The sequence below is a fragment of the Tamandua tetradactyla genome, chromosome 15 (assembly GCF_023851605.1).
Source record: "Tamandua tetradactyla isolate mTamTet1 chromosome 15, mTamTet1.pri, whole genome shotgun sequence".
NCBI classification, from domain to species: Eukaryota; Metazoa; Chordata; class Mammalia; order Pilosa; family Myrmecophagidae; genus Tamandua; species Tamandua tetradactyla.
This window is the reverse complement of record NC_135341.1, coordinates 44,878,624-44,889,748: the sequence shown is the minus strand read 5'-3', so window position 1 is coordinate 44,889,748 and position 11,125 is coordinate 44,878,624. Positions and strand designations below refer to the sequence as shown.

General features: G+C 43.6%; 1 pseudogene; it reads left to right on the top strand.

Annotated features, from left to right (window-relative positions):
- Positions 1-263: 263 nt before the first annotated feature.
- Positions 264-1,012, top strand: LOC143656812 (ATP synthase F(0) complex subunit g, mitochondrial pseudogene; annotated as a pseudogene).
- The last annotated feature ends 10,113 nt before the right edge of the window (positions 1,013-11,125 follow it).

Below are 11,125 nucleotides of genomic sequence, written 5' to 3'. Positions count from 1 at the left end.
TGGACCTTGAAGGATCATCCTCATCCCCAGGGAACTTGTTAGAGATGCAGCAACTCAGGCCCCACCCCAGACCAGCTGGGTCAGAATCTGCATTTAAACAAGGTCCTCCAGAGATTTGTGTGCACATTGAAGTCTGAGCATTACTGGGTTAGCCTGTGGGTCATACAGATGATGGGGATAAGCAAAATGCCAGGCTGGCTTTGAACCTGATTAAAACATAAAGTGCAGATTGGAGGGGGAATGAGGGGCAGCTATTTACAACTATGTTCACAGATAATCTCATCTCCTGGCAAACGCAAAGAGCGAGGGCAGTCTCTGTGTGTTTAAACTTCAATGAATCTGTGATTGTAGACGCTCAGGAAGTCGGGGATTCTGCCAGCCGCCCAATGTTTGCTCACCCGCCATTGTATCAGCCAGAGGACTAACATTATCTGGTGTCAACAACGCACACCCTGGGCCTCATCCTGGGATTAGCTGAAAAATATCAGCCTGAATGAGGCCTTGGAATCATTACAAGGAAATAATTCCCAAAGGGCCTCTCCTCACCCAGAACGAGCAGTTCTGCCAGGACAGGCTCTAAGGAGAACAGGTGACAGCTGACTCCCCAGCGGGGCATGGGCTGGCTCTGTGGATGAAGCGAAAGGCTAAATTATCCTGGAAGAGATATTCAGATTCAGAGCAACGAACTTTCCATCCTAGAACCACGGCCCAATTTGTGACGTCATGGAAAAGGCCCTGGCACTGGTAAAGGCTACTGTGACTTATTCGAAGCCTTGAGTGGCCATATTTTGGTTCTATGCCAAGGTTGAGCTGGTGCTCCCACCCCTGCAGAGATTTCCACAGCTATTCAGAGCCTGAAAGAGAAACAGTCAATAGCGCTTAAACTGGTAGCTTTGAAGAGCTCATAGTTAAGGAAGCTCTGCCGAATGGAATGGTGACCGCCGAAGTGTGCAAGTGGTTTTAGATCAGAGAATTCATAGGCAAACGGGGCGTTGCTGGCTATGATGCTTGAAGACCAATCTTAAACATCAGATTGTATTGGGTTTATGATGTGACTGTTCTTACATCATGTGTTATCAGAGTGCTTTCTGAATAAAGACAGTAATGTGTGAGGGAGAAAGGAGAGACATTCAGTGCTTTAAGGAATCTTAGAGTAGCGGTTCCCAAACTGGAGTGCCCATCAGGTTTAGTTGGAGAGTTGGGCCACTCCCAGACTTTCTGATTCAGTGCATCTAGACATTGGTCCTGAGAATCTGCCTGTCTAACAAGTTGCCACTTGATGCTGATTTTGCTGGTCCAGGGGCCACACTTTGAAAACCACAGCTGAAGAGAGGCTACTGGGGAGATTGTCCTTCTGCTAGCCAGGTGCTCCTGTGGTCTTTGATCCCAGGCCTCTGGAGAAATGCTGATTTTGCAAGTGAGCAGCATGTTCTCCCCTCCCCTGCAGAAACTTGAAGTTGGATAGCAGAAAGGAAGGGGCAAGAACAAACGTTTGCCGAGCCCCCATTCTCATGCTATACACATCTCAGTTGAAACAACCTAATCAAAAGGACCCACCCACAATAGGTCTGCACCCACAGAAATGGATTAAAAGAACATGGCCTTTTCTGGGGTACATAACTCCACACTAGCTCAGAGATTAAATGACAAGTCTTGTCATGGTCCATGGATCTTGTTTCATCTGAAGAGTCGGCAATCTCTGTCCCATTGTAACCCAAGTCATAGGGCTTTCTTGGGAGAGAAAAGAGGTCTTGCACTTCTAGAATCTGAATAAATGACATAAATTAAATTCTGACCAGTATTTGCCATCTTTAGGTTGATCAATATTTGCCATATTTAGGTAAACTCAGTGGGTTCACCGTCATTTGATTATGGGCAGCTAAAGAGCTAATCCTACATCTTGTATTGAATGCATTAAAGGAAAAGGACAATACAAATATGAAGTCTCTGTTCAAAGAACAATTTAGACCAGTTCAGTGTCTACCACTAAGAACAGTCAACTATTGTGGGTCATGCACCTCATTGATACTCTAATCAAAGCTTTGGAACTTCTGCCTGGACAAATGTACAAAGCCACAAACTCATACCTTCAATTTCAGGGAATCCACAGACCTCTTGAATCCATCTCAGAGTTTCCCAGATAAGACTAAAGTGGAATTCTGTTGTTTTTTGCTTCCTGCCATTCATTCACACTTCTCTTGGTAACTTCACCTTTATTTCCCTCAGGGTCTACCCATTCACAGTCCAAAGTTGGATCATGTGACCTACGGCTGAGCCAAGTGGTGTATCTCATTCCCCTGGCTATAAGGATTGGTTCAGGGATGGGCACGTGACCCACTTGGGACCAATAAGAGTGAATGAGAATAGAATGAAGGTCCTTTGCCCTTCCCAATGATGTGAGTCAGGAAGACTATAGCCACCCAAGCTGGCAGCTGCCACTTGAGACCACAGGGTGGGGGACAAAGGTAGGGGATAGCCTTTATGAGAATGAATTCTCATAGTAACCAGAGTCAGGAAATGAAGAGAGAAGCCAGGTCCTTAAAACAGCATTTGAAGCCTTGAGTCCAGCCATATCTTTCTCTAATAAAAGCTGCTAGCCCATGCTTAAATCAGTTTGAATACTTGCCACAGAAAGCACCCTGATGGGTAATCTTCATTTAATCTATTGGATGTTTTGATGGTTCTTCATGCAGCTACCAGTATAATGACAAATAATGTCATTATACCATGATTTTTAGGACCTAATGTTGCCCTTTCAATTTCAATAAATCTCTCCATTCTTACACTTAATGCTCAACTTCCCCAAAACTTCTTTGTAAATAAATCCCTTTAGAAACAATGTTCCCTTACTTAAAACATACCATGGAATTGGAGTTGTTATAGCTTATCATATTATCTTGGAAAAAGTGAAATATGTATATATATGATCACAACAGCCTGCCCCAAGGTCCAACTTTTGGGAAACTACTTAAAAATACCCGTATTCTGAAATTTTTTTAAAAATCAACATTATCGTGGTGACAAAAATGCAATCTTAGCTAAAATTTTCCTTGGGCCTCAAAGATACACATGTCTTTTTTTTCAGTCAGCAGAATGCCGATTTCTGGCACACCAGAGCAGGAAGAGGCCAGTACCTCTTCTTTCCTCCCTCCATTTCCCATCATCTGATTCCTTTATTTCCTTCCCCAACCCCTTCCCTCCTGCATTTTCTTCTAGCACTCCTTCCTATGGAAATGTGAGGTCCCCATCACCCTATCCTCCAGCAGTGAGCACAAAGCCTGAAACTTCAACCCCAGAAATGGGAAGTGCTATAGCCAACTGTCATCTCCCCCATCCCTAGATTGGAGTTCAAGGGCAGGGAGACAGCTCAGTCCACTCCACTCCTTCCTTCTTCATGAAAACATCAGTAATAAACTTGCTCTCTACTGGGCTCCATTGGAACCTGGGCAAGCCCCAGGAGATACTTGAATTACTTGTGAGCTTCAGGGGCCCAGCCCATGGTTCACATCTATTTGTGGCCCCCAGTTGGAGCCACAACTGCATGATGAATAAATGACAGACAGGGAGGTATTTAATTTTCCAAAACCCACATTCAGTGATACTCTAGCACTTAGCTAGCGTCATCAGCCCCTTCCCCTGTTCCAGCTCCCAGATCGGGCTGTGAAAAGCCTTACTGTTTTACTGATGTAGAAATTCTGGAAAAATGACACATGCTCATGAGCTTCCTTTTAAAAATATTTGGCAGCATCAAGGAGAACGCAAGAACCCAATGACGCTGAGCATCTCTTCCATTGTGGGCAAGTGTTATGAGCTCAGATTTAATAGCTCATGCAGATAAATAACAGGAACTGTAGGGGAAATAAAAATGACTGCCATATGGAGAAACAACCACAATGCCCCGAGGGAAAGAATGAAAGCGAATAAAGCTTGTTTAAGCAGACAGACATCAAACCTCACAGGGGTAATAGAGGAGGGGAACAGAAATCTCAGCAACTCTGGGTTTTCTCAACAACAAAAAGATCATGCAGCAATTAAAACAAGTAGGAATGGGTTGAAATAACACTTGTTACAGCTAGAACTAAAGTAGAAATAAGAGGGAAAAAGAAAGACAAAAAACCTGAAAACCAAAAGATAAAATGTGTTTGATCCAAAAGAAGAGCACAAAAGATAATTTCCAACCGACTGAGAGGATTCTGGATTTGGCAAGATGGGGGAGGTAGGGGATTTTCAGGCTGCCCCTAGCCATCTAAAACACCTGGCATCACTTCTTGGCCTTTTGGCCAAAATCAAGTGTAAAATACCTGGGGGCTCACCCAGGAAGATTCTGATCAGAGCTTGCTGTCCTGGGGTACAAGTAGAGTCCCTGACTGTCCTCCTGGGTACTGTCAGTGAAATCTCCATGGAGGGCTATTCTCATCCCTTCCCCTCACAGAACTCTCTATCTCACAATCAGTGCATTGGGAAACTATATCTGACTCAGTTCTTTCATTCTGCAGTACAAGACCTTGCCATTCTCTTCCAGTCCATTGTTCACTCTCTTCCATGATGAACTAGATAGCATGATAGAATGTGAGGTTTTGGTGGGGAGTAGGGAGGAAGAGTTCCTAGAAAAGTCATCTTCAGTGCACACACAAATTCCCTAGGAAATTTAGCTAAAATGCAAATGCTGTCTTCCCTCCTATGTGGGACATGACTCCCAGGGGTGTAAGTCTCCCTGGCAACATGGAATAGGACTCCCAGGATGAGCCAGGAACTGGCATCATGGGATTGAGAAAGCCTTCTTGACCAAAAGGGGGAAGAGAGAAATGAGACAAAAATAAAGTTTCAGTGGCTGAGAGATTTCAAACAGAATCAAGAGATTATTGTGGAGGTTATTCTTATGCATTATATAGTTTATCCCTTTTTAGTTCATGGTATACTGGAGTGGCTAAAGGAAAGTACTTGAAACTGTTGAACTGTATTCCAGTAGCCTTGATTCTTGAAGAGGATTGTGTAACCACATAGCTTTCATAATACGACCATTTGATTGTGAAAACCTTGTGTCTGATGCTCCCTTTATCCAGGGTATGAACAGATGAGTAAAAATAAATAAATAAATAATATGGGGGTCAAGGGGCGTGGACAACAAGGGGTGTTCTAGTTTGCTAGATGCCGGAATATGATATACCAGAAACAGAACAGCTTTTAAAAGGGGGAATTTATTAAGTTGCAAGTTTACAGTTCTAAAGTTGTGGAAATGTCCAAATTAAAGCAAGCTTATAGAAATGTACAAATTAAGGCACCAACAAGAGGTTACCTTCACCAAGAAAGGCCGATGAACTTCAGGGTTTCTCTCTCAACTGGAAAGACACATGGTGAACACAGCAACATCTGCTAGCTTTCCCTTCAGGCTTCTTGTTTCATGAAGCTCCTCCAGGGGCATTCATTTCCCAATGTCTCTGGCTGCATGGGCTCTCTCGTCTCTCGTCGATCTCCTGCTCTCCCATGGCTCTCTTCTCTCGTGGCTCTCTTCGTTCTGAAGCTTTCTCCAAAATGTTTCCTCTTTTAAAGGATTCCAATAAACTAAGCAAAACCCACCTGGAATGGGTGGTGTCACATCACCCTCTAATGAAATGTTAATACCTGTGGAGATAACCTAATCAAGTTCCCAACCTGCAGTACTGAATAGGGATTAAAAGAAACACTTGCCCCCACAAGATTGGATCAGGATTAAAACATGGCTTTTCTAGGCTGCATAATCCTTTCAAACCAGCACAAGGGGTAAAAAAATAAAATTGGTAGATTGTGATATTAGCGGTCAATGAGAGGCAGGGGTAAGTGGTATGGGATGTTGAGGTGTATAGGTTTTTTCTTTTTAATTTTTTTTCTGAAGTGAGGCAAATGTTCTAAAAATGATCGTGGTGATGAATACACAACCATGTGATGATATTACGAGCCACCGATTGTACACTTTGGATGGTCCGTATGTTCCTGAAGTTACCTCAATAAAAATATTTTTTTTTAATGCAGATGCTGGTTCAGCAGGTTTGGGCCAGGGCCTGAGAGTCTGCATTTTTCTTCAAACTTCGGGTGATGTCAATGTTGCTGGTTCCTGGACCACACTTTCAGATCAAGACTCCGACCTAGCTGTCCAATATGGTAGTCACTTGCCACATGCAGCTATTTAAGTTTAATTAATTAGAATTAAATGAACTTTAGAATGCAGTTTCTTGGTCACATTAGCCACATTTCAAGTGACTTCCACATTGGATAGCACAGAATAGAAGATTTTCATCAGCAGAAAGCTGTATTGAAGAATGCTGACAGCCCAAATGCTCCCATAAGGAAGAAATCCTTTCTTTTCTTCACTGGATGAAGGTCTCTATGGTTTCTGCCTGATTACTTCCAAAGGATCGAGGAATTGACACTTCCAGAGTACCTGCTGCCTGGGGTTCAGCTCCTCCTACTTTTACGTTCAGCTCAATTTTCTGTCTTTGCTGCTCACAACCAGTTACCCCTAATTTGATGGTGTCCAGGGGGCCAAGACCCTCCATATTATTTAATTCTAAATAGCCGTTAGTATAAGTTAACCTCAGCCACAACCTGGCAAAAGGGCTCATTGACTCCTTAGGACTGTCCTTAAAGACTCCTCTCCATCCTTACCCTATTTGACTCCTGGGTCTGGGAAAACATGTTCTTGTTTATTTCCTAGTCTTTCACTGGAGAAAACAAAATAAGAACAATTCCTCACTTGCACATGGCACTTGGCAGTTTCCAAAGCCCCAGGCAAACTGCTATGTGTGTTCTAGTTTTATGTTCTTGTCTGTGGGGAAGGAAATAGAAGGGCCTTCTCTTTTCCAAAAAGATATGTAGAAAATAATCAATCTTATCATATCAAAGCAACATCTCACATGGTCCCTGCTCTTGAAATTATAAAATTCACATGTTGGAGGCATGAATCAAGTATGCAAAGTCAAGAAATGCAATTTTCTTCCTCGTTTTATGTCTCATCATCATTTCTGTGATAAGTGCTGTGGTGGGTGCTGGGATGTGCCTTCCAAATCTCCCTTTAGGAATGAAAAACTTAGTTCTGCCAGCTGCTGGGCACGCTGCTGCCAGACAGCCCTCAGCTGCCAGCCCCATGGGGCTTGCCTCAGCTGAAGGGAGCTGCCTCGCTATTAGTTTCCTATGGCTGCTATAATGCATTTCCATGCACTTAGTGACTTAAAACAACGTGAATTTATCTCACTGTTCTGAAAGTCAGGAGTCCAAAATGGGTTTCACTGGGCTAAGATAAAGGTGCCAACAGGATTGTGTTCCTTCTGGAGGCTCTAGGGGAGAATCTACTCCCTTGCCTTTTATGACTTCTAGGGCCCATCTTGGCTCATGGCCACTTCCTCCATCTTCAAAGGCAGCAGCATAGCATCTTCAAGTCCTCCTTGACTTTCAGTTATTAGGATCCCCTTTGCCATGTAGGTTAATATATTCATGTGTTCCATGGATTAGGGCATGGACGTTTTGGGGAGAGGCCATTATTCTGCCTACCACAGCCACCCAAGTTTATACTCCTGTTCCAGGTAACTGCATCCAATGACTGAGCAACACAGGGATGTATAGGCCTGGACCCCTCACTCCGATTCTGGTCAACTCTCAAGGTCCATCCCAGTTCCTGAGCTCCTCATGGGATCAGCTGAGCCCTTTGTTGAAACTGCATCACAACCTGTCTTTTCCCTCTGGTCAGTCCTTTTTCTTTCTCCTCCCATCCATCGACATTGATCCTGGGAGCACTCCGTAACAGGCATCCTGCATGCTCATCTCAATCTCACAGTCTGCTTCCTGGGGAAACCAACCTGTGGAAAGCCTCATTCTGTGGCCCCTGGCATTGTGCCTAATTTCCAGGGTCTTCACAAATCTAAGGCATCAAGGTGCGGGTGGGATGGTGTGGGGTGGGGAGGCAATGGTATAGTTTTTTGTTATCATTTGTACTGGCATCGCTGAGATGCCCCCACCTGGTCCTCAGCAATCTTTTCACACTAGTCACTGCTGAGTGAACCCTTGATCCTCTCTGCCTGCTTTTTAGAACCAACTCTTTTTATGTGTGTCTTCCATACTCCTGGACACATGGGAAGCACTCCTCTGCTCCCACCACATGCCGGGGTTGGGGAGCATCTGTCTAAAGTCCAATCTTTCTGTGTGTATCACAAGCCTTCTCTTCTCAGGGTTAGGCTCAACCCCAGAAGTGGTGCCAATCCGCTGCCAGAGCTCACAAAACTATTTGGGAATTCCTGCATCCTTCCTCTTCACTGGGGCTTGGCCTGGGGGTGGCAGGACACAGAATTCCCCTGTGGCAAATTAGAGAATTATAACTTCTTTGACACTCGTCCCATTGAGAGGTGAGATTTATGTCCCCTCCTATTTAATGTGGGCAGGCTCTGTGACTGCTTGGAATAAAAGAATATAGAGAAGTGACACTGTGAGGCTGGGTCCATTTCTGGCTCCATGCCTTAGGAACATAACCATTTCCTGCTTCTTGAAACACTCTTTGGAAGCCCTGATCTACCATGTAAGCAGCCCTACTAACCTGCGACCGCCATGGTGGAGAGGCTCTATGGAGATGCACCGGTCATCAGCCCCAGCTGAGCCCAAGCTTTCAGCCACCCTGCCATGTAAGTGAAGCCACCCTGGACCCGCCAGACCAGCCACCCACCAGCTGAACTCTACTGAGCGACTGCAGTCAATGCTACATGGAGTGGAAGAATCACTCAGCTGAGCCCTACCTGAATTCTTAGCCCACAAAATTGTGAGATTTAATAAAATGCTTATTGTTTAAGCTGCTACTGCATTTTCTCAAAGACATCCAACTGGCTCCTTTCTTCCTACCCATCTCTCTTCCTACCTTCCACATCCCATTCAGTGAATCTTTCCTGGTTAAGGGGTAAGGCCATATAGAGCAGGGAGCTGGAACCTTGGCTTTTATTCCGCCATGAAGTCCTTCAAATTACTTAGGCCTGAGTCCTTCCTATTCCCTGCCGAAAAATTAGGCTTTTGGAATTCAGAATTCAGACGCTGACTCCATCTTCTCTACTTTCTGCTATGTCCTACCTTTGCTAAAGCAAAGAAAAACAAAGAACCTTGCTGCCCAAACTGGGCTAGTGGTGGGAGATCACAAATGGAAATAAAGGGGAGAAATGAGCTAACACTGAAACTTTAACCTGCCACCCACAGAATTTTGGTTTTTTTTTTTTTTTTTGCATTGGCTGGCATCAGGAACTAAACCCGAGTCTCTGGCATGGAGGTAGGAATTCTGCCACTGAGCCACCGTTGCACCGTCCCACCCACAGAATTTTACTGAATTTAGAAATCAAAATCCAAACCACTTATTTGGCACACAAAGGAACTAAGGCAAAGGAAAACAAGGTGACCATCACAACACACAGGGCTGAGCGGCAGGGATAGAACTTCAGACTCAGGAATTCTCACTTCTAGCCCTGTGCTTACTGGACAAATCTCTCAAGATTGTCATTGCCAGGCATACTTACTTGAATTTGAATTATTCATGTCAAAAATACTACTTATTCTCTTACAGTGCTGGTGAGAGACTAAACTGGTCCAGTAACTTTGGACAGCCACTCACTCCCACATACCTAAGAGAAATGAATGCACGTCCAAAAAAATAAAAGTACCAAAATGTTCATAGCAAATTTATTTGTGGTGGCCAAACACTGGAAATAACTCAAATGTCCATCCACAGGAGGATAGGTGAATAAACTGTGGTCTGTTTTTGCAATGGAATACTACTCAGTAACTTAAAAAAAAAAGAACAAACTAGTGAGTCATGCAACAATGGAGAGGACTCTCATGAGCACGTCCTGTATTATTGTATTTATCTGAAGTTCAAAGACAGGCAAAACTAATCTTTGGGATAGGTTAGTGGTTCTCCCTCTGGTCAGTCCTTTTTCTTTCTCCTCCTCTCCATCGATGTTAATCCTGAGAGCACTCGGTAGCAGGCATCCTGTATGCTCATCTCAATCTCCCAGTCTGCTTCCTGGAGAAACCAATCTGTGGAAAGCCTCATTCCACAGGATGAGATTCTGTGGTTCCCTCTGGAGTAGAAAGATAAATTAGAAAGGGACACAAGGGACCTTTCTGAGATGACGTATGTTGTGTCATGATCTAGGTATTGGTTATCTGGTATGTATATAAACTTATACCTCAATTTAAAATCACAAATTAGGGTATATGCATAAACATAGAAACCATTCACCTTTAATTTATGTAGGCTCTCTCTATATATAATATGTAAATATATATATATTTTATCTACTTATATATGACATACATATTACCATTTCCAAATCTAACTCAAGAAATTCTTCTTTTGCCTGTTTTTTTTAAATTCCTGGCAAGATTTTGGTTTTTGTTTTCCTTAAAATTAGTCTCCTTTTCTTCTCTTTAAATTTATTTTATTAATACAGTTATGTGTTTTGCAAAAATTCATTTTAAGCTTTTAGTATCTTCAAAATAGCTGACTCATCAGAGATCATCTATTTCTACTCTCAAAAGCACCAGGGGACAAACCCATTCTGTCTAACACCAGCCACCCTCCTACTTCCAAGGTACTGCTGTCCGCCCAGGATCTGTCCACAAGTGGGGACGGTCCTCGTTGCTCTCAGACCTTCGTGCTAGTGCAGACCTCCATGCCTTCACACCTGCTGCTCCCTGCACCTGGAAAATCTTTCCCTATACAGCCTTCAAAACTGACTCCAATATAGCCTTCAAAAACGCAGATGTCCTTCTGTGGATCCTCTGCTTAACCCTTGTTTTAGTTTGCTAAGGCTGATATATACCTCATCAATACAGCAGAAAAGGATTGACTTTTTCAATGGAGATTTGTTAGTTTACAAATTTACAGTTCTAAGGACATGAAAATGTCCAAAGTAAGGCATCAAGAGGAAGATACCTTCTCCGAGAACAGGCAGCTGGCACCTCGGGTTCTCCTGTCACATGGGAAGGCACATGGTGACGTCTGCTCATTCTTCTCTCTCAGTTTCTGGTTTCAAAATAGCTCTGTCAGATCCTGTGGGTCCTTCTTACTTCTTCCCAGGGCATTCTTTCTAAGCTCTCTGGGCTTTTACTGCCTTTTATC